The sequence below is a fragment of the Egretta garzetta genome, unplaced genomic scaffold, assembly GCF_000687185.1.
Source record: "Egretta garzetta isolate BGI_Z169 unplaced genomic scaffold, ASM68718v1 scaffold67, whole genome shotgun sequence".
NCBI lineage: Eukaryota > Metazoa > Chordata > Aves > Pelecaniformes > Ardeidae > Egretta > Egretta garzetta.
The window spans coordinates 419,486-444,084 of record NW_009260340.1 but is presented as its reverse complement, the minus strand read 5'-3'; positions in this window follow the sequence as shown (position 1 = coordinate 444,084).

Below are 24,599 nucleotides of genomic sequence, written 5' to 3'. Positions count from 1 at the left end.
GCTGCAGCGTATGCCCACTTCCCAGGCACTTTATTTCCTTGGCCATTTTGCTTGCACTTCCACATAAACTTGGCAGATACTTCTAACAGTCTCTGAACACCCGTGGAAGTGAGATGACCGTGCCGTAGCAGCAGTAACGCTTCACACGTCCAGGCTCCCTTTATCTAAAGCCCTTTTACGAAGCTGAGTCAACAACATCATTCTGCCGTACGGGGAAAAAGTTAATTGGCCAGTGATGAAATTCAAACCCCATTTTCAAAATAACAACTGATTTTGGACATCTCGCTCAGAACCAGGACACTGCGAGCCTGAAGATTATCAGCGTATTTCTCGGGTACTTTGGAGAGAAGCAGGCTCAAGGACTCAGTGCCGGCACGCGCTCCCTCCAAGCCCACAGGGCCAAGGTCCGGCTGAGCTCGCTGAGCGATATATATTTATATATATCTATATATATATAAAGTGCCTATCACCATATTGATAAACATTCTTTGGAACCACTCTGACAGCAGAGGTAAGAACAGGAGTGGGTCGCAAAGCAGCTTTTTTCCCAACAAATAAAAAAAAAAAAACAACCAAAAAAAAAAAAAAAAAACCAAAAAACACACCCACGTCCTGGCTCCGGCACCATGCCTGCTTGGTGGGTCATGGTCCACCCCCTCGGTGGACCTAAACCAACACCTTCCCCGTATCTTGGCAGACTCAGAGTGCTTTCATCCACTCTGCACCTCCTACATCTTCCCACAGCTGGGAAGTCAAACCCTGTTCCACGCTTCCCCCTCAACCTTCTGTTTAGATGCTCAGAAACATCAAGCGAACGTCATGAAAACAATTCCAGGCATTACCCGTAGCACACGATAATTAGCAGCCTACCTTGCATCGGAACATCCCTACTTTGGGTGTGCTCACCAGGCATAACCTTGAAAAAGCAACCTGTGCTGTACGAACGGCGCCCATCAGTATCCCTTCCTGCAGCGTGCCTGTATCGCTGCGTCTGCAGATCTCCCCTAGCACTCGGGCAGGTGTTTGCTCGGGGAATATGTTTGAAGTATTTCCACATTGATGCTTATGAGGGATTATAGTTCAGTGGGGGTTTGGAGGAGAACTGGACCGGCAGGGGAGGGATCTGCTCCCAGCTCATCTTCTGGACGCGTCTCTGCACATGCCAGTTGACCCTGCCGTGTGCTCCCGTTTCCTTTTCCACTTTAAGACAGCCGGCACTCCGTGCCAGGGGTTGCCCGCTGGAAGCACCGGTCGGCAGAGGGTCAGGCAGCCACGGCTGCGATCAGGCTGCAGGCTCCGGGGAGCGCTCGCCACAGGCACGCGCGGCTTTATTTCTGGTTTGCACTGCACAGGCTTGCCCAAGGTTCTTCTGCCACAGACAACTGAATGAGCACCTGGGCAAGCAGGCTCTGAAACCTGACTTTGCAATGAAATGTGACTGTCTCTGTTGTGTCTAAGGCCAAATGCTCTTGACATGGAGGAGAATTAATTTGAGGTCTTACTGCAAGAGCCACAGCCTGAGAGGCTTCTCCTGACAATCCCCGTCTTTCCGCAAGTTCTCAGCTGGGGGATTAGCACGGCTCCCCGTTAACACCTTAGCTGCAGGGCCAAGAACAAAGCCTCCTCGGTGACGGGCCAGTACGGCTGCACGACCGCCACGCAGAGCAAAGAGCCCGAGCAGGAGTTACTTTAGTCGAGCGTCACATCCGCAGTCTCTTAATGAGAAGCACATAATGTTTTATCCCGGACTGCAGCGAAGGTTGCGGTACGTATGTCAAAAAAATATTTTTGCACGTGATAAGATTGGGTTTGACTCCCACCATAGCCTCGAAGACGGGTCCTGCCTGCCAGGTCCATCCCCTCCCTCTCCTTTGGAGACCCTCGCCTGGACGAGGGCCAGAGGGGCAGGAGGAGGTCCGGCAGGAGCAGCACACCCGGCTCTACGCTTCCCACGGCGCTGACAAACCCCTACGGCTAAAAAAGCCTCGCTGGGCAGGCCCAGAGGGACGGCGGCCCCGGGACGCTCTGCAGGCAGGAGCAGGGCTGACCCTCACATCGGTCACCGGCCACCAAAGGGCGGCTCTGATCGGCACATGCTCGCGGCTGGATTTATGGGCTGAAGGGATTCATCTTTAAAAATAACTGTAGGCAACATACCCCAAGCTTGTAAAATTAAGCTAATTGCTTGAAATAGAACAAAAATTACCCTGCACATATGCAGGAGTTACTGAACCTTTTGGGTTCACAGGATCACAAAGAATCATTTTTATGTCTCTGCTGCAATAAGTACGTTTCGAGGCAGCAGCATCCACGTAAAATGCTGAAACGTAATCAGTCAACAGAATATTTTTTTAAGCTTAAAAATACTTCCTTTCTAGAAAATGGACACTAAAGCCCTAGGCGACATAACCACCGAGGTTTTATTATAAAATACATTTCAAAATAATGGCTGAAAGTCTTAAGAGCACAGAAGATGAAAAAGAAGGAGTAAACAAGCCTTTTCCTACCACTAAATGATAAATTTAAAGCGGTATTTTGCTGTTCTGCCTCATTTTTTAATCACCCTGCGTTCACACCGCCGTGGCTATGGCTGTGTAGGCATTCCCATTAAGACGCACCTATCACTGAAGGGTTTGCAATTTCGAAGCAGCAGTCATCTGTGCCAGCCAAAACACAGCCAGGTAAAAAAATCTCATTCCAAATCAAAATTTTCATTAAATTTTGGGAAAAAGCACTGCCTGCTTGCCATAACAGGCACGGCTGCTCAGCAACACGCCCCTCACGCGTGCTCTTTACAAAAATTGAGTAATTTCAGAACGCAGCCTTTTGGGATTTTAAGAATAATCGTGAAAATGCTGTATGTGCTGTTGTTGCTGTCAGATAAAGAGCTAAATCTTAATCCTGCCGTGCTACCTTGCCGGTGCAGATTACGTCTCCACATATCTGTGTGAAAACGCTAGAACAAATAATAAATAGATGTTTGCCTGGGAAAAAGGAGCTTTACAGACTGAAGGGAAATGGTATCACGGTATAAACGGCATTTGTAGTCTCTTGCCCAATAATTGTTTTTATTAATACGGAATTTGGGGTTGTTCCTATGTCAAATCTGCAATACAGAAACATCAATGACAAAACATCTGCAGCTGTTAATCCATGCTTAGCTGCTTCTAAACAGACATCATTTTCACTTTGTGTTCCCCGTTTGCCTCCTAACCGTATTTTCCAATGCGGCACAGATAAGATACGTAGCATCCAAGTCCCAGGCTCTGAAACCAACAGACTTGCAGAGTTTTTACATGCTCGCTGTATTAGAGAAGACATTAAAAAAGCCAAAAATCCTCTTCCCTCACCTCCAAAAGGTGAAAAGCCCAGTGAGCCCAGCAGCTGGGAAGCCAAATGAGGCCAGGCAGTACCCGCGTCCCGATTCCTTCCCCCCAAAGCAAGGCTGATGCACCGACACTAAAACTGGGAGGGAAGCAGCGCCGGTGACAGCCAAAGGCATTGCCGACCTCGGGCAGCCGGGGTGGTGGGACGCCCCGCCCTCCCCGCCCGTCCCAACCCACCACGTGGCTCCCAGCAAACGCTGTATTAGAGAAGACATTAAAAAAGCCAAAAATCCTCTTCCCTCACCTCCAAAAGGTGAAAAGCCCAGTGAGCCCAGCAGCTGGGAAGCCAAATGAGGCCAGGCAGTACCCGCGTCCCGATTCCTTCCCCCCAAAGCAAGGCTGATGCACCGACACTAAAACTGGGAGGGAAGCAGCGCCGGTGACAGCCAAAGGCATTGCCGACCTCTGGCAGCCGGGGTGGTGGGACGACCCGACCTCCCCGCCCGTCCCAACCCACCACGTGGCTCCCAGCAAAGCCGCTTCCCCAGGGCTTGTCCCGTTCCCGTCGGGAAACGGGCACACGTTCTGGCAGCGCCCGCCAGCCACGCTGGTAGCGCCAGCTTTAAAATCTAATTAAATTGGAGGCCATTCTTGTTAGCAAAATGAACGCTGTGGCGCAGTAAGACGCATGCCCGTCCTGGCACAGTTAAACCCCGCCTGCAGCCAACTGACCGCAGTGGGGGCATCTGAGGCATTAACTGGTACCTTAGAAAGCATCTCCATGCGTTATTTGGTGTAATCAATGCCTAACGAGTTTTTAGTTCTTCATGAACTTGTTCGTGTAAGAAATCACATCTTTAACCAGGAGCCAAACCCACCCCAACCTTACCGCGATCACAAAGTGCCCTCTCAGCCTTGCCTCCCCCCAAAGAAACCAGCAATATTAAATCAACAGAATAATGTGAGGTGGAAAAGGAAAAGACAACCGTGGACAAAATAAAAAGGAAAGTTTTATTAATGCTAAATACACTTTCCCTTTTGGGTTTACGCTGCTGCTCCCATAACTGCTTCCAGATGGTCCAGCCATCACCCGAGCAGCCAGCTGGGAAGGAGGCGGCAGCTTGCTGCCTCTTCTACACCAAGGGGGCAAAATCCTGGGCATAAACCTGACTTCTGGGTTGGATAAGCTAAAATCAAAGGTAAAGACGCACTGAGAAGAGCAGGAAGTAGAATCAAAACTGGATTTTAAAAAAGCTGGCAGCTGAAGAGTTAACCACAGCCTTCTTCCTTTTAACACAGCCTTCTGTGGTAGCTAATGAAGGTAATGAAATATGACATGTAGTTTGGCCCTTGACCACAGCGCGCACCTCCCTCCCCTCCGCCTTGCGAACAAAGCCAAAACAGATGTAGCCGCCTCGGCAGGGTTTGGGGTTGACGGCTGTTACACAGCCCAGGTCAGCGGGCGCGTTCCCAGGGCACGGGCTTCTGGCACACCGCAGCGCTGTCCCGCAGGAGGCGGGCGCGGGCAAGGCAGCGCACGAGCAAAGGGAGCCAAAGCCACCCTCCCCACCAACTGCGCCCATCTCTGCCTCCTTTACGGACCTAATTCCATAAAAACCCCTTCCTTTCATTGAAGGATAGGCTTTGCGTGCCCGACTAGTTTATCTACTGCTAGCCTAAATAGAATTAAAACAGCTCTTGAAGTAAAAAAAGAAAAAAAGGAGAAGACAGAGCATTGCTTGGGCAGGGGAGAGGCTTCACATTTTGAGAATTCTTGCCCTTACGCTCACGGAAGTGACCCACCACAAGCACAGCAGAGCACCAGAGGTGGAAAAAACCTTCTTAAAATAAACTTCTAAAAAAGGGAAAGCTTTCCAATCCACAAAATGCTATAGAATTTATTAATCTTTTAAAGTTCTTTCAAAAGTTCCTCACACATGCCTTGCTATCAGGGCAATATACTTGACTTCACCACGCTCTGGTCCGACGTGGCTGCCAGGCTGATAACCTTGGGTAGGTACAACATGAAAGCGTGTGCCAAGAGATGCCACACAGACCCTTTGTAACCTTGGATTCATCATCTGAACTCAGGAAAGCTCCATCACAGCTGCTGGTTAATACTGAATACGTGGCTAACAACCCCCATTGCTCCCATGGCATCAGCTCCATCCCTCGCTTGGTCCAGCAGCAGCAGCACCAGGGGACGTCTCATTTCTTCAGGTGGAGGTCACCCATCTATCTCCCCCAAAGATCTGCTTGGTTTTGTGGGGACAGAGGGGTGCAGGGAGCCCCAGGCTTTGGAGGAGCTCTAGAGGGGGGATTTGTTTCCCCCGCTGGGACATCCAACTCATCGGCAAGTCTGACCTCACCAGCAGACGCTCCCTTCACCGTCACCGAAGAGAGAAGGCCATGGCAGAGGGCGGCCAAGGCAGGCCAGACAATGGCTCTCCAGAGGGGAGCAGGCAGCTCCCCAACCCGGCCTAGCTGGTCTCTGAAAGGCTTTATCGGTCTCCACCAGCCCTAGAGAGAGCCCTGATGGCTCGCTCAAGCGTCTGCGCCTACCTCCAAGGGCACACAGACACCACCCTGGGTGACATCCACCTCCTGCCATGGGGCTTGCTTTGCAGGAGGGACCCACTGACACCCCTCCCCCCCACCCCCAGTTGCTCCGATTGCCAAAGATCCCAGATAATAAAACTAAAAATTTGGAGTAAAGCTGGAAAACAAAAAAGTTCTCTGGCAATCGTTAAAACTACAGAGGCAGCAAACGAGCAGCAAGTGTCCTCCAGCCTCATGGCTATGGAAGCCGTTTGGCCAAGCCAGTTGAGTGAACCACCCTCCCAGGCTACCCGGGGTCCACACGTGCTCCACAGAAACCACTGGCTTCCACGGCTGCCGTCTGAGGACCACGTGTGCTTTTTTATAAAAAAAAAAAAAAGCTATGTATAAAATGTTAAAGTTACAAAAAGCTAGAAAATACTATCATTAAATTTACCTATTCAACCTTAATTTGCCCCTCTGTTGCATATGCATGGTTACATATGCCTGAATTATATGCTAATTTGCTATCATTCTACAGGAGCCTGACCTCATTTAGCGAGCACAGCAGAGCGCGCTATGGGTTGGTGCTGAATAATGAAATTATCCCTTGGTTAGAGACACACAGCCTCATTTAAACCAAATTTGGATACGTTACCTGCGTACGCGACCTTAACCACCGCAACTTTGCTGCCCACATGTAAGAAGGGGTTAATGGCAATTTATTTTGGCTTTCAGCCACGTGAGTAACACGGTTTTTCCCAGGGAAGCTCTGAGGGTATCCTCCCACCCGTTCATGAGGTACCAACGCACCTCAACAGCGGGGAACACCGCCGAGCAAGGGCCAGGGGAGGCAAGAGGGGGCCCGGGACGCCACCCGCACCGCGAGCACCGCTGGCCCCCACGAGCCCTCTGGAACAAGCACTGCAAGCCAACGTGATTCAAGGCCGGATCAGATGCGTTCGCCCTGAGAAGGTGAGCTGGGCTTGGACGCACAAACTCAGGCACTTCCAAAATTCTTCGGTTTGTCGCTCGATTTTGCAACCTTAATGACCGACGTGCGCACAAAGCTTCGGGCCACTTGGAGGTGGGACGCAGCTAGCTGAACGCCTTGGCTGGCTCCAGGGCAGCGGCGTTGGCCACCTTCCCTAGCCCAGCGACCCCGCAGATGCCGCAAAGCCCCGGCCGGGGTCCGAGGGGCCGGGCTGCCTGTGGCCAGAGCAAGAGCCAGCGCTGCCGAAACCGCGGTGAGCCCTCACCCGCCAAAGCCACGGCATCTGCTCCCCTCCCCGGGACCAGACCATCAGCAAAGTTGGGCGCGACAGAAGAGGGGGGCAGGGCCCTTGGAAATTGATAGCCTGCTCCAAGCGTTATTTATCATTCCCAGCACAGACACTGACATGTGTCTTTTGAAAGGGGATACTGTACCTTTAACCTTGACTCTGAGCATGTCGGTAATTTGGGATGCGAGCCCGGGTTCAAGCGGGGTGACCTTTCGGGGGGAGGGGTGGGACTGCATTTATTTATGAGGCGGTTGGAAATTTTTGACATCACATGCGAGTCCCATTATTCACATGTTACATGACACAAGATTGGCCCTTTTAATGCAACAACATCACATCAAAAAATTTGATTTTCTGCTCTGACAGCAGGCTTGTCCTCTGTAGCTCCCCAAAATGTAATCTTTTCAGGTTAAAGGCCACAGGAAAGTGATTTAAAAAGCACACTGCTCTCGCCGAATGTGGAAAAACGGGTCCTGGACCAAGAGCGTGTGCTCAGCAAGGGCAGGGATGCTTCGGCGGTGGAGAGGAACCGTCGTTTAAGTGCAAAAGCACGGTTGTATTCCCAGCAAGGGGAATCCCTCTGCCCGATCCCATGGGATGCGGCACCCAGGGGTACCCAGTGCCCGTCCCCAGCCCTGGGGGCTCAGCATCACCCCAACCCGCCCGGGTTTGCCCACACTGCGGCCAGGCGGAGACTGCAGGGATGGATCCTGCCTTGCCACACTCTGCCCCCCCACCCCCAAAATCCAGTGTGTGAAACATTCCCCCGGCGATGCCCGCAGACGCGAACGCGTGCCGCTTCCCCGACCGCGGCCAAAGCTCTTCTGAGCCTTCGCCGCGCAGCAGCCCAGCGCGCACGCCTACCTTTAGCGTGAAGCAACGCTGCCTTTTCCCACATAAAAACACACGCCGCAGAGAAATGATTTATTAGGTTCACACTGGTAATTCTGCCTGGAAATAACAGAAGTTTTTCAGCTGGTGCCCAGAAAGCACCGCAGCCGGGCAGCGCTATACAGAGGCGCCAAAGGCAGCCGCGCTGTTTGCCGGCACGGCCCCATCGGCAGCCACGCGTTCGCTCGGACGCCGCGCAGGAAACGGGTCTGCGGGGCTACGTGCTCTTGTTTGCTCGGAACTGAGCATCTCTGCTAACGCACTTCAAGACGAGGAAATAGATTCCACAACAACGCACCCCAGAGCATACATACACGTGTGCATATATACAGTTACTCATCCCAGAGAGAAGAAAATAGTTCCTCTGTTTAACTTCTCTAAATCTCCGTGGCTGAGGGCAGGCAAAAGAGGAATTTTGAGGTGAGTGATTTCTGTCTGGAAAAACATTTCCAAGTCTGCTACTATTTCTTTACCGGAACATCACGTGATGATGATGGGGCCGATACTAAAAGAACACTGCAAGTAAATGAAGTGGGCTCATTTTATCAGTATTTTTATCAGTTTAAACAGTGTTTTCTAAATATATTGCAAGAGTACGTGCAATGAGAAGCAAACCCCACCATGCTGGGGATGAGCAGTGGGTCCAAAGGACGTTTATTCTATTCTTATGGCAGAATTTTAGGTGTGTTATTTACTACTTCACCTGAATCAAATCTTTAAAACCAAATCTATAAAAGCCTTTCTATATTCACCACTATTTAACACAAAAATACAAAATCAGGTAAGAAAACAACCCGCTCCCCACCAGCCCCATTCTCTTTCCCCTCGCGTGTTTTTCCCCCTCCGGGCAGACGCAGGCAGAGCCCCCCAGGCTGGGCTTCCCCAGCCTGCACCGGCGGGTTTGGGGTGGCCGGGCACAAACCCAGCAAAGACAAAAGCTGCTGTTGCGGCAGGAGGAGGAGGGGGGGAGGACATGGTGGCACCTCCAGCCGCCGTGCCCAGGTTCCCCTCCAAGCCTCCGGCCACGTCCCTGCCTCCTTGCTGCCCAGCCAGGAGGTGGCCACGTCCGGCTAGCACACTGCTTGCAGGGCGCTACGAGACCCTCGCCAACAAATGACCCCCCCGCGGCATCAGTTACAGTTCAGCATCGTTACGATTCCATTAGAAAGTTAAAGGTTTGCGCTTCTCACCCTTCGCTGGCTATTTGTTGCGAGTTGGCCCTGCCTTTTTGCAAAGCGACCCCCTCTCCCCCGCCCTTCCCAGCCGCGGGCCAAAGGGCCGAGTTCGCAGGAGGGGAAGGCGGCTTAGAGCAGCCGGGTTTACGAGCCAAGGCTGAGACACAAACATCTTCAGGCAAACCCTCTGCCAGGAGCAGGGGGAAGAAGGTCCTAAGGCACTATTACATTTTTACAGATTTATATGGGGTTTGAAGCCAAGTCCCAAGACTGGTAGAACACAGAGGGGGAATTATTTTCTTCTTATTAAAAGAATGAAGAGACCCAACATTGATTTTGTCCTTCATCACCACACAAAAACCCTCCCAACTACTGCGAGGATGACGGTATAGATTATCACAACGCCGTAAATCAAAGTGAATGTATTTATTAGGGCGACTGTCTTTGTTGTACATGTGCACGCTGTTTGTTGGCCCATACTGTTATTATTTTAATTTATGGTTTGTTTTTTCAACTCCTTCCTCCCCCTCACAAGACTGGAGCCTGTCCATGAGTTTTACTCACGCCAGTTAAAATCAGCATAATGAAATGTCACGGCCAGACCCCATCGCTCCGCAAGGACGTCGGGGCAGCGCCGTCTCTGGGACGCGTCTGCAGACTCCTGTGAAACTTTGCTCCGACGGGCAGCGCTGCTGGGGGGCTTCGGCAGCGGGTGGGACAGGGTGCCAGGGACCCTGACGAAGCTGGCTAACGAAACCAGCAGGGCACCGGGAAGGGAGCCTTCCCTAGCTGCTCAGCCGGTCTGGCTATAATTAAGTGCAATAATTTTAAGCAATTTGCAAATCCCACCTCATCTCTCATTCCGTTACGATCATGATCGCATTATTAATGCAGGGCATTTCTGTAGAGCCAGCGCTACGCCGGGCTGCTGCGATGCGGGAAGAGGGGAGCCAGGAGCGGCGCAGAGGAATTCAGCTCAACCCTCCATCTGCCCCAGCTTAATTTAAACCAGACTTGACAACCTCATCTGTGGCAGCCAACGACAGCACCCGCTCCTGGGACCTGCCAGGCACAGAGATCCAGTTCTAGGCTGCAAATTCATGACTTGGGTGCTCAGAAAGCGGGACATTTCCCCCCAAAACACCCACTTTGGGGTTCCCCATTTGCTCTCTGGTTTCTGAACTTTTGGAGCAGTTTGTGTTAAGCCTCTCTATGAAATCACAAAGGTTTGGGTGGGGTTTTTCTATTTTTAAAGACTCACTGTAGAATCGTAGCGGACACAGCAGAGACTGAGCCATGTATGAGCCGCAGCAGAGGGGCCAGACGGGAGGACAGACCCTGTCCCTTCCCATTTAAGTGACCTGAAGCCCATGCAACTGCCATACGCCGGGCAGATCCACCATACAAGTCTCATATTGAATAATCCAGCTGCGCAGCACATCATGTTAAACACAAACTATTTGATACAAGAATATAGGAAGGCAAGTGGCACTCTAGGATCATTTATGGTCCTACAATGCTAATGCCAGGGAGCTAACCACGAGGAAGGTGAAGCGTGGGGACCGTCACCAGCGACCAAAACCCACCCCAACTTCTAAAATTTTTATTTTCTGCAGTCTTGCGCTGTGCATCAGCTGCGAACCTAATACAGCTGCTGCAAAACCCCACCAGAGACCCAAGGAGTAGGAGCAGCATTGGTTCCCCTTGCACCGGAAGAGCATCCTGTCGGTTTGTGTCCTCCGCTCTTTCTATCAGGGAAGAAAAGGAGACGAGCTTGGGAACGGGAGTTTGCAACCCTGATGTGAACTAATTTAATCTGAAAAATCAAAGACCTCTCTGATGAGGGAGCGCCCTTGACACGCAGCTAAAACCAAAGGAATGGTTCGGCGCCTGCTCTGAGAGCAGGGAAACACAACAGTAAAGAAGTGGCCTTGGAAAAGAATGGGGTTCCAGCTCAGACGTGTTGTGCCACGGACAAGGAAGCCGTTGTGCTCCCACAGCAGCGTGCAGCAGCACCAACATCTCCTGCTCGCACGTTTTGTGAAAGGCGCCTGGGCAGCAGCAGCAGCGAGGCAGGCAGACGGAGGGCATCGCTTCCCAGGGAGGAGAGCGGGAGCCAGCGCCGGATCCAGCCTCACGCCTCCACACACACCGCAACCCTGAGACTTTTCCCGTGAGTGAAGCCACAGTTGGCTTCCAGGGAGCGCCGGCTCACTTCGAGACGAGCCTCCTCCAAAGCCATCCAGCTAGCACCCTCACCCACTCCTTCCTCCCCACCATTCCTCAACCCTCACTCCTGTATCCCCCCAATGCCCTCCAGCACACCTGACCTTCGCACCCTCAGTAATTCCTGTCCAGCTCTGCTCCTGCCTCCCCCCGGGCCATTTAAATGCCCCTTTCCTTCCCTTTGCCCTCACGCTGGTTTGGCATCAGAGCTGGGAGCCGATCACAGGAACGTGTCCCAGCTCCCCGTGCTGACGCCCAGGTGAACCGCTGCTCCGGCCGCCCCGAGGCGGTTACAGGAGAGCTTTGCTCGGCCGCTCCGGCCGGAGCAAACCCTTTGGAGGCTGCGGAGACTCAGCCAGGCTTTAAAGGGGGGGCCGAGGTGCAACGGCAGCCAAGGGATCCCCAGAGGGACGGCGCAATGATAAATATCTGCTCAGCGCAGAGTCCTGATAAAAACATCAACAAAAATAGCTGATTCCACCAAGGCTGCTACTAAATGTATCGGGAATATCCTTCAGGAAACCAGCGTACAGGTGCTTCTTTTTTTAATTTTTCACCAAACCCGTGACACCTACAACGCCCCCCATTTCCAGCCCCTTGAGATCACGTTTCCATGACATCATCTCTGACCCAGTCTCCTCATCTGCTCAGTCCTTGCCCAAGGACTAATAACCCATTCCCGTCCCATCATTCCAGTGTTCCCACTGCATTTCCTTAATACTGCACGGGTACCAGTTATGCCCATTAATGAGAATTCCCAATTCTCCCACTCCGTTATTCACCCCCCAACACCCACACAGAGGCAATTAAAGGATTTTTTTTTTTTTTTGCTGCCTGGTGCCTCTTAATTCTAGCCTCAACATCTTCCCGTTGTGCTAAATAAGTACCTCTCCCTTCTCCCCCTTCATCAAACACGCGTGAAGCGGGTCAGTCATTAGGAGAGGCCAGCTGAGGCGTGGGGACAGGTTAAGCCCCTTCTATGGGGGTACACGGGGAAATGCTTATAGCCACAAGAACTGAGTTCAGGAGGTCCCAGCTCTGGCCAGGCTTAGTCCGACTGTTCTAACAGAGAAACTGAAGATGGTACCGACTGGATTTCATGCGAGCTGAAAGATTTCCCCCATCCCTGTGCTCCAGAGCTCCACCAAATACAAAACTGAATGAAGAGGGACCTACGCGCCAACACAAGAGGAGCATCTCTGGGGCAGGGAGAATTTTCTCAAAACAGCAGATCCAAAACAGGACCCAAAGGACAACGCAGAGAAGCAAAACGCGCAGCTTCGTTCCTAGTGTTACCGAGTTCACTTCACTGCTGCTTTTGTCTTTGGTGGTTTTGTTGGTTTTTTCCTCCAAAATGAAGAGGAGAGATGAAAGGTTCGGGTCGCCGAGCTCCTCTGCCTGCCCGGTGGCAGCGCATGCCTGCACCCGCAGTGGGCTCTCTCCTGGAGCTGCTAATCCACCCGGATGCTCAACAGCAGAGCCTTGAGTTTTCACGGATTTATGCCCTACACGGCACACAGTTCCGTCTGTTTCACGGTTATTGTTCCCACCGAGTCTACTTCATCATTTAAATTATTAACAGCAGAATTACGCTGACTGCGATCTCCTAGGATAGGTGGCTTTAAAGTACAAAGCCTTGTGTTGTAATGTATCGATACACATCGACTGGAACACATAAATCGGGAGGAATTTAGATTTAAGGGTCATCGCTTCGTTTCAGCGCTGGTTGGGTTGTTTTGGCACAAGAATAACAGGAGAAAAAGCTGGAAAAGCTTCTTTCCATGGTCACCTGCAGATTGCCACTCATGTTCAAGTACCTTCACGTAACCCACAGCCCGAGGCTGCCCAACCCATGCACCACACACCAGAGCACGCAGCATCATCTGTGCTGCTTGGACCCAGCCCAGCATCAGCCCCGCGGCCCATGGCAGGGCAGGCAGCCCGGAGCAGCCCAGCTCCTGCAGCGAAACCGAGCATGCAACCCCCCGGGAACCCCCGTGGGACGGAGCCTCTGCTGCCAAGACACGGGCCCTGCCACCGACCACGGCAGTGTTGGCAGAGTGCTGACCTCGTACAACCGCGAGCAGCAAAGATGCGAGTTACACCCTGGTGTAAACAAAAGCCCACCGAGACAAACACAGCAACCCCAGTGGGTGGAGGAGGAAAAGCAGGACAGGAGCATGAAGAAACTTCTGGGTTCTAGTTCATTGACTTCTCCTCTGTCATCTCATTAGGAGGACAAAAGAGTTTCCCACCAGCCTGTTGTACCCCTGTTGCTGTCATGAACCATTCAGAAAAGAAAAATCAAGTGTTATAATTGCACAAAGTCTCGGTAAATCACAAAATCCCAAGCAAATTCATCTCTCCCCTTTGACTATATTTTTAAAAAGGTAGCACAGGAGACGCCGTGATTGCAAAAAGCCACTTGCTTTCAAAAAACCAACAAAAAGCCACCTGCTGCCGGCGACGGCCCTTCTGGCCCCCGGATACGGCGGGCAGAGGCGACTCCAGTGTGATCTCAGACTTAACAATATTCATTAATAACAGACCAGACAGTGCCCACGTTCAGACCGTGCATATGGTTTGAATACAGGGAATTTGCTTTTCCCATGCACTGCATTACATATTTATACTGAAATAAAAGCTTTTTTCCCCCTCTCCCCACTTCTTCTAGGATAATTGACAGATGGATCTGATTCAGAAAAAAGTAATCAATGCATTCAAATAGTTTCTACCCATGCTGCTCCACCCAGGCTTCAAATATTTTATTACAGAAGGTTCTATGTACATTTTTTTTAAAATTGAAGTTCATGCAGCTTTTCATGGGAGATTTTCTTTAAAGAACATTCTAGGCTTCTGAAGCAACAGCTCCCCTGCAATCCAGGCAAAAATCCCAAAGACCATTGACTGTACTGACCATGGAAGTCTTGTGAGCAAGTAAAACCCAAGTGTATTTTCGTTACAGCGTATATCCAGAACCACCACACTCAGTTGGTCGCCCAGGCAGGGGCTGCCCGAGTTGAAGGATGGTTCAAGGCAGAGTTCCAGAGCCACCAGCAACACCAGAGTGTACAAGTTTTGGTTCTGAGAGTAACAGCGAAAACAATACCAGGGAAAACCCCCAAGCTTCCTACTTATGTGGTGGGGGGGAGCCAAACCAGCAGCTTTAGGGGGACTCAGCGTCAGTATTTGCCAAGATATGCGCTTTCTAGGGCAAGGCTCAAGAAGCCTCAAGTCACAGCCGCCACCAGGTCCACCACACAAATCCACCGCAACTTCCCAGAGACAGCAACCGCTCGCAAAGCGGCACTTCCATCTCCCCAGCCCCCGGGGACAGAGACCGCCTGGCTAAGGACAGGGAACTTCAGCAAAACCTCCATGGCTTACGTTGCACAAGGCCCTTTCCTTAGAGACGCATGGAATTGAAGCTGCCCTTTGAGTCCTACAACTGCAGAGAAGCTTAACCAGAAAGTGTAGGTAGAAACCCAGACGTACCTTGCTCCCATCAGAGCAGCTCCTTCTCCCACCAGCTCCAGCACCATTTGTACTAAGCAGGCTCAGCTGCTCTACCCTTACATATATTCCCTCCCTCCTACCCATCAGGCATCTCTGATAAATTGCCTGATGCCCTACTCCTGTGCAGTATTTGGGAGCGCCGATCCCATCAGCTGGCTGTGCTCCAACAGCTGATGCTTGTATCATCAGCCAGCAGGCAGGAGCTGGGCCTCGGCTCCTGTCCTCGCCCCAGAAATCCTCCTAAAAGCAGCAGCAATAAGACTGGAGGAACCCCTGCGTCCCAGAAGTGCCAAACCCAAAATGAGCTCCTTTATGCACTGGGCTCAAGCATCAGAAGTGCACCAGAGAAACTTAAAGCATGAGTCTTCTTTACGTCCTGAAAAATAGCCAGCTAGTCTCGTCTTTGCCACTCCTCCCTTTCCTCGTCGCTCGTAATTAGGCGTTTTACATCAATGGCCAACCCTCAGCTCTCAGATCTGGCAGAGTGGGCTGCTCACGGCGTCACTTAGCTGCAGCTGAATACAGCATTCTTCCTCCTCAAGTCTGCACGAGCCCTAGCGATGCTTCCAGTTGGAAATAGCTAATTTGCTCCTCGGAATAAATCAACCCACAGAAAACTTGCTGGAAAGGACTAAGTACAGAATGACAGGACTGAGGTTGGAAGGCGTGCCTGCAGACCATCATCCAAGCCCCATCTCAAGCAGGGTCACCTAGAGCAGGGGGTCCAGGACCATGTCCAGCTGAGTATCTCCAAGGATGGAGACCCCACAACCTCTCTGGGCAAGCTATGCCAGTGTCCAACCGCCCTCACAGTGAGAAAGGTTTTTCTTGTGTTTAAGTGGCATTCCTTGTACCTCAGGTTGTGCCCCTTGCCTGATGTTCAAGGGCTCCCTGAGAAGACAGAAGGCACACATGTGCTTGCACAGCCCCTACCGCTCTCGTGGGGTCAGCTCTCCTTTATGGGCAGACACGCGCCCGGCTTTGCTTAACTTCAGTCTTAGCTGTGAAGAGCTGAATTCGAACCATTCGTTTGTGCTAATGTTGTCTGCTCAGGGGTGCAGAGGCTGGTTTGTACGTGCAGGTTTTGTTCAAAGGAGCATCGCCACACAACTCTTCCTCAGACGCGGTTACTGTATGGCAAAGCTCCTGGAGATGTTGGTAAGCAGTCAGGCAAACGCTGACGGGGCGTCCACAAGGCTACGGTGAGCAGCAGGGACTCGCCGTGAATAGATGTTTTGAAGTTTACATGTACATTGTTCTCTTTTAGATCAGTTTTCTCCACCACCACCACCTATAACCAGAGGGGGGATAATTACTGGTAATCAGCTCATGCTCTCCAATCTAGCCAGTGTTGCCCATGCTCCCTGCAACTTCACCGTAAGCCAGCAACAGAAGCCGCGCATGAGACGCGGAGGGGAAGTCACTGCGATGGGCTGCCACGTCCACCTCCCTCCTGCCTCGCGGGGCTCCTCCGGGCAGGAGGAAGCACGGTATCACAACAGAAAGCATTAGACGTGCTCTGGAAACCCTTTGCCCAGCTGCTCATTAGTACTGCATTAGTCTGTAAACTCAAGCGCAAAACGCCTAGTTCAAGTTGCTCTTTCTTGATGTACTTGAAAGGTCCTGTGAATTTATGGCAGGATAATGCGGAGCACAGCACCTATTTATGAGTTGATCATTTGTACAAAACCCCCCTCAAAGCACCGAAGGTTACCATTCGACCAAGAGCTGCACTTAGCTGCTCAGAGGGCAAGAAAGCCAAGTATATGAAAGTTAAAAGCATTAATAAAAGTGTGACTTATAAATTACTTCATCTTTGTCACCCTTTTTGAAATGGGGTGAGAGAGGCCAGGGTAAATTTATTTTTTAAGTGCTTTCTGAGACCTGCAAGGGTCAGCCCTGAAATGCTGTACTCTATAAATCATTCCATGCGTATCTGATAGATGCAAGTGCATCATAACATTAACAAATATTGATTTGTTTATCATTTGGAACTGTTTATAGCTAAACAGCAGACTTCATAACGTTTGTAGGGAGAAGAAACTTTAATCTGTGAGAATGCGGGTGAGAAGCTGCCTTGGCTGCAGGAGAAAAGAGCAACCCCTGTTATTCTGCCGCCCGACCGCCAGCTCCGTGGACGCGTTACAGTCATATTATGAAACCAGTTATTTCACAAAATGACTAAAATTTTCAGGCATTTCATGAGACAACTTGTATCGCTGCTGAGAACCACAGCGAAACCTGGCATTACGGGTGCCGGGTGGAATCGCGGCCACGAGGAGTCGGAAGCAGAGCCTGCAGTGGGTAACCGGCACACGGATGTTAAGTGCTGCAGCACAAAATTTGGGTCAGAGAACCACGGATGGGTGTTCTTCCCATCCTGGCACGGCTCAGCTCTGCCACGCCATGTGAAGCCCGGCAGCGGGCACCACCGCCCTTCCCCAACCACCGGCTGGAGCCGTGCCCCCCAAACCTGCCCTCCAGAAGGGGTGGGTGTTAATGGACACAGCGGGTCTGCACACCCACACCCCTAGTGCCAAGGTAAGTACTGGTCCTGTGACATCACTCTGTGACATCATGCAATCTCATCATGCAATCCGGAATCAAACACCAGATGGCTTGCAGCTGTACGTGGGCGTGTATACCCACATCACCCTGGGTATGTCTGTACTGGTCCAGAGCGCCCAACAGCCACCTATAGGTGCTCTGCGTAACGTTGCCCCATGCTTTCCACCCACTTTACGCAGCACCAGTCGGGGCCCCAACACATCCAACCCCAGTTTTCTGGCCAAAACCGATGACACAGGTACAAGACTCAGCCCTCGGAGCCCCCCAGGCGGTCCGGCAGGCACGGACCATCGTCAGTGTCCCGGGCCCACCGCCGACGAGCAGAGCCCAGGCACCCTGCGAGGTTATGGACCTGACAAAATACGGCGACATCAACTCTTCTGCGTTTTCCTGAGTTTAAGATTATACAGCAGGTTGTAAATGCAGGGAAGACACCTGGAGCAACAGGAGCAGGTTTGAAAAAAACACAATAAAAACCTCATTAACCTAACGAGGGAGACAAACTATCTGGCAAATCTCTTCCTGATGCTTTAAATCATTAGATAGTACTGTGACATCACTCTGTGACATCATGCAATCCGGAATCAAACACCAGATGGCTTGCAGCTGTACGTGGGCGTGTATACCCACATCACCCTGGGTATGTCTGTACTGGTCCAGAGCGCCCAACAGCCACCTATAGGTGCTCTGCGTAACGTTGCCCCATGCTTTCCACCCACTTTACGCAGCACCAGTCGGGGCCCCAACACATCCAACCCCAGTTTTCTGGCCAAAACCGATGACACAGGTACAAGACTCAGCCCTCGGAGCCCCCCAGGCGGTCTGGCAGGCACGGACCATCGTCATCGTCACTGGCCCACCGCCGACGAGCAGAGCCCAGGCACCCTGCGAGGTTATGGACCTGACAAAATACGGCGACATCAACTCTTCTGCGTTTTCCTGAGTTTAAGATTATACAGCAGGTTGTAAATGCAGGGAAGACACCTGGAGCAACAGGAGCAGGTTTGAAAAAAACACAATAAAAACCTCATTAACCTAACGAGGGAGACAAACTATCTGGCAAATCTCTTCCTGATGCTTTAAATCATTAGATAGTAGGGTAAAACCCAAACTTGTTCATTAAGCAACCACAATAAAAGCTGGGTTGTTTTCTCTCCCCACCTTCTTTTTTTAAATAGCACACAACTCTTTGCTTTTATTTATTTTTGGAACCTGACAGGCTCGATAACCCATTTCTATGCAGAACCACCCACCATTCACATCCCGGCAAGCTAATGAAGTACAATAAAATTGCCCCAGGAGACGCGGATACAGACACACGCACAAACTTTGCAGGAGAATACTAACTGTGATTTCTTCGGTGGGAAAGTAAAATCATGTAAGATAAATGCAAATGAAGTCAAGCAACCACCCCCCATCAGTAGCGAAGCTCAGTTTGCAAAGGACGGGCACCCTCTTTCCTGTGCAGCAGCCAGCAGCAGCTTCTACTATGGCTTAAAAAAAAGCTTCTTGGCTTCCCAGGTAGGAAAGAAGATGGAGAGTAACAGCACCAGGTTAACTGGCCCTGTACCCACCAGTCACCCACAGCCCGTAACGTGCACGGGAATGGGGTGACCACTCAGAGAAAGGGTACGAACACAGCATCTCCCATCCCCAGGGTTCCCTGGGTGCTTTTCGGGGGCAGCGTTCCCACTGACAGGGAGGTTTTTCTCCTGGCTGAGGATCTCACCATGACACTTCCCACCAGACCGGGCTGGAGAGCGGCTCTCCAACCAAAGGGGTTGAGAACAGCATCGTCCTCAGAACAGCAAACTATTCAGCTGAAATTCAGGGAGAACTCAGTGTGCACAGATCCCCATTTGCCAAAGCTTTCGGTGGCTCCAGATGAAGTCTTTGGTTATTTCCCTGAGAGACGGTTATGCCGTATTTGCAAATTTGCAGATAAACACTGGTAAATTCACTAAATCCAGCTGGTTTATGAATCTACTCTTCAAATTTAGTGGAACTGAGCCCTCAAAACCTAAACCACTCTTGCAGTAAAACCGCTAAACTGAGAACTCCTGAAACCCAGAGCAAAATCTGGAAGTGCCGTAACACCAAAGTGGCATCGATGGCCCCGGCCAGCTGGGGTGAGCACATCCGTGGGCTTCCGAGGAGCAGAATTAACCCCGGGTTACATCTGAATAGCCAAGTTAGACCATATTGAGCTGATCTATCTCAGGCCCTATCTGCTCATGAAAAGACCTCATTCTTCCTGGGGAAAAGGGCAGCGGGAGCCCCAAAACAGCCCTGGCCACTTCAGGCAATGAGCGTTTGGCTGCGCTGCCTTGCGACTGCCCACAGGCATCCTCGGGCTCTGTGCGGGCTGAGTTACGGGCAGCACACTCAAAACCACGGGGTTCTGGGCTGGAAAGTGATAACGCCAGAATTGGCTTAATATCCCAGAATTACAGCACCATTGCTCGGCACGTGCTTGTTCCGAAAAGCTGCTCCTCCTCACCTAAACCCTTTGCTTCCCAGGAACCATCTGTACCTGCTCCGAGCTCAGCACCTTGGCTCCTGTTTGTTTTAAAGCTTCTCCTTCCCAACCCACGCGAGACACGGCCACTATAAAAACACATTTACCAAAGGGCTGCACCTGGGGCGGGCAGCGTGACGCGGCGGTTCCGCGTCCGAGCTGAGCCCCAGGCAAAGCCGAGATCAGCTTTTCCCTTGGAGGCAAAGGATTTATTAATGGCCAGCACATGCTGCTGGGGACAGGGTCAGGAGCAGGCGCTGGCTCCAGCCTGGGCTGGACCTGGGGCTGCCCGAGCCGTGCTTGGCCAGGCAGGGTTCAGCCCCGGCAGCCACAGCACCGCTGCCATGCACGGAGCATCGCGCCAGCGCAGGAGAGAAAACTCAGCAAGACCCTCTCTTACCAATTACAGGTCGTCAATATTGACTATCTGAGGGATTTCCATGCTCAGGAAGCAAATTAGAAACTCAATACCTGAACTATTCCTAAATGCAGTTATCAACTTCAGAGTTTTATCTCATAAAACCAATTCAGCTTAGAGTTTAATTCTATTAAATTAGGGCTTAGAAATAAGATTTGCTCTGAGAATGAATGCATCATTAGTTTTAAAATGCAATATACTGAAACCCAAAATGTGCAGCATTACAGTTTGAAGAATAAATGAGTAGAGATGGCACCCAAATGTACTTCTCCCTAAATATATTTACCAGCCTTGGAAAAATCCATCGGCTCATTAGGACAGCAAGCCTTTTGGTGTGCGGGACGCCCCCCTTCTTTAGGGAACGATAATCCTCTTGTGTCTCTCCTTGGCACAAGTTTTTCCTTTGTTCTTAAAACCTTCTTATTTCAGCAGCTGACAGAGAAGAAAGGATCAGCATCCTCTTTCTTAATAAAAATGCCACAATGAGATCCTGTCGGGCTTGTGCCAGGCGTGTCAAAGGAGCAGGGACTAATACAGGAAACCTCAAGAACTCCCCGTTTTGTGCAAGTTACAGTATGTGGAAGAGTCACGTAGGGCTGTTTTTTTAAATCAGGCTTCCAATACATGAAAAGCACCCTTCCATGGGGTGCATGTAATCTCTGAATAGGGCCCTTAGTTTCCTGTGGTATTGTATTAAAACTGATGTTTGATACAATAATGCAGGGGTAGAATATGCTCAGAAGAGGACGCGCAGCCCAACAGCGGCTGTCCCCTTGCATTACGAACCGCTGCGCGCTCTTTCATGCCGCACTGGCCAAGCCAAGGCGAGTCCGGGGCATACCTGCAGCACGAGGATTATACAACTGAAAGTCAGGGGAAAAGAGGAGGGGAAAGGCAAATGCCACACCAAAGCCACCAGGAGTCTTAAATGGGAATGAGACATCCCGGTGATGCATGTTGCACCATCGGTATTTCAGATCATAGAATCATAGAATCGTTTAGGTTGGTAAAGACCTTTAAGATCATCAAATCCAACCGTTATGGGCTGGTGAGAGATGGAGCGGGCTTCTCCTCAGGCCTGGCCACCTACTTGGCATGTAAAAAAGCTCCTTTTCCAGCAGGGAATAACGCTGCCTCCAAGCAGCATTGCAGAGACGTCGGCAAACCGTGCTGCTGCTATAGCTCACAAAAGAACCGGTAGCCCGTCGTCTCTCAGGCCAAAGGGCTGGGTTAGAGCTTTTAAAAGTGTATTTGAATACGTGTTCATTTGCTGTTTCTACTCAGGTAGACTGTAACAGCTTTGTTCTTATTAGAAGCACAAAAATAAAACCAACTCAAATTACCTAATCGTAATTTTTGGTAGCAGAAGAGTCGCGTGCAACAACACAGTCGACTCTAGAGCCTGAAACGCTTCCAGTAAGGATTTTAATGTAATGATTCCTTCGAAAATGCACGCAAAGCTGAGAAAGTAAAAAGGATGAAATCATATCCGCCCTCTCATTCGTTACGCAGCAGATCCGCGGGGTGCTGCTCACACCATTGCCCCCCCAATCAGGATCTGATTTTACAATATCGAGCAAATTCTCTTGCTCAAAAATGAGTCAGAGAACTCCAACGTGGTCAGGCGCTTGCATTTTGCCATGTGATTTTCCTCTTCCTTAATTTTTAAGTTATATTTATATCAAAACAGCCCTTGTATTTTACATGAATACAAGTCTCGACCTTTCCCTTTCACATTCCGCCTCCAGGAGCCGCAAGCGGCCGCCCTCTGCGCCAAGCAACGCACTGCAAAACCCTCCGCAGTTTTGCTCCGATTCAGGTTTGCTTTTACACGGTTTTCATTGAGTAGAACGACTTTATCTGGTCCAAACAGTGAATCGGAGCAGCTCAGCCCAGGTGCTACAGGGCTGCTGACATTTGGGATGCTATTTTCGGTCCTATTTTACATACGCTTTCAAATTGTATCTTATGAAAAGTAAGGATCAGTTAGAAGACGGGCTCATGGGTGGCTCCAGCAACGCGGGTGACCTACTTCCAGCCATAAAGAACGGGAAAATTGCACGGCTATTGGTGGCAGAGTCAAAGGAAGGAAAGAGCCAACACCAATACCTGTGCAAACGCCCAGGGAGGGAAAATTCAGCCCGGAATGGAGCATGGGAGAGAGCGGTCGCGTCAACCCAATGATGCGACACAGGGAAAATTCAGCCCGGAATGGAGCATGGGAGAGGTCGCGTCAACCCAATGATGCGACACGGCATCGCCGGCTGGGCTGGGGTAATGGACCGGCTACATGGGGCTCCCCCTCACCAGCAGCTTCCCAGGAAAAGCCCTGACATAATCTTTTTTCCTGATCTTTTTTTCCCTGACTACTTGTAACGTGCAGAAAAACAGCTGGGAAACAAAACGGTTTCCTCAGCGTCGCCAAAGAGTGAATGTCACCGTACGCGTCTTTTAATGAGGCACTCCCCAAAGATCCAGAATGGGAGAAAAGGGAAGGGGGGGGGGAACACAACCCCAAATTTTTTCGAAAAAGGAAATGATTCTTTGAAAAGAAAATTAATTAGAATGAATCGAGGCACTCCCTAAAAGAGAGATTAAAGGAAAAACAAACCCAAAAAAGCTGTTAAGGTTATTAAAAAGACCATATTCGTGGAGAAAGCAACAACTATAAACTTCTCATCGATACTTTGTATTTTGTGTGGCTCCTTCTGCCTATAAACAAATTGTAAAAGATGGCAACAGCTAATTTAAAAAATAAAAAGCGAAGTGTTGCAGCAGAGTCTAAATGGAGTCTGACAGCCAAGGTCACGTAACATTTCACTTTTATTTAAAGGCGCTGTCTTGATCACTGAAAAATATCGCGAGCCATATACGGACAAACCCAGCGCCCGGCCAGCCAGCCTTCGAGGGCTGGACCCGTGGCTCCCTGGCCATCGCTTTAAAAGGAACAGCAGCAATGATTTTCTAAATTGCCAAATGTTGTGTAATTATCAAATTATAGAAAACGATCAGAAATCATCACTGTGATTTTTTGAACCATGTTTTTGGTGTAAGCGGAATGTCCTAACCAGCCCTGATCTGCCCAAATAAATTTACATTATTTCTGGAAATTTTAGATGATGTTTGCTGCTCTCATTCACATACATGAGAAAGCTTTCCTTATACCTTTGATTTATTGTAATTGCATTTATATTGTTCCAGTCCCTTTACTGCAAACTTTGAGAAAAAAAAAAAAAAAAAGTTAAACCTAGCTCTAAAATTCATTATCTGTAAAGAAAATTAGTCGAGCCCGCAATCCACGTTGCTGGCACTGTAGGATCAGACGACGCATCCAAGATCTCGCGTTGTAACGCGACCGTCCTCGTGGGCCCGTTAGATCTTTACAGGCGGATCCCACTTATATCTGTGTTTAAAAGAAAAAAAATACAGATCCTGAGGAGAGCTGGAGTCTGTTTGATGTTCAGCCCCTACTGTCTCCCAGGCAGACCTGAATGAAAGCTTGGAATTAAACAGCCTTTGAATCTAGTTTTCACGGTGATCGTCGCAAGTGATACAGAATAAAACAACCGGGTTGGCACTTCCAGGCTGTCAGAGCTGGCTGCCACACGTCCCCTCAGTCACACATTTCCAAAGTTTATAAAATTATGATACAATTTTGTCGCAGGATTTTTAGGAATTCAAGGCAATAATCAGCCATTTTCTTTTCCTTTGCAAAAATTCCCCTCCAGGACCCACAGCTTTCCAGGTTTCTCCCTTACCCTTCAAACATTCACATCTGCCCCGGTCTTTGAGCAATTACTTCCGGAGCCACTAATGTGTATTTTAATTAGGAAACAAATATAAGGTCACCGATATTTTAACCATACGTAAATGCTACCAGTGAAGTGACGGCTGTTGAAAAGCTCCGGAGGCTTGGCAGGGTTCCCGGGGAGCGGGGCCGTGCCCCGTGCCCGCAGCGCAAGCGGCGTTTCCCAGCGCTGTCCTGCCCCGGCGCCCACGGACGCCGCCTGCCCGAGGTGGGGGGGAGCACGTTGGCTTCCCCATCCCACAAATATAGGATTATGAAGATGCAAAAAAAGCTTTTTTAAGCATGCCGGGGTAGCCCCAAGTAGACTTAGACCAGCCGATGATTGAGTTATG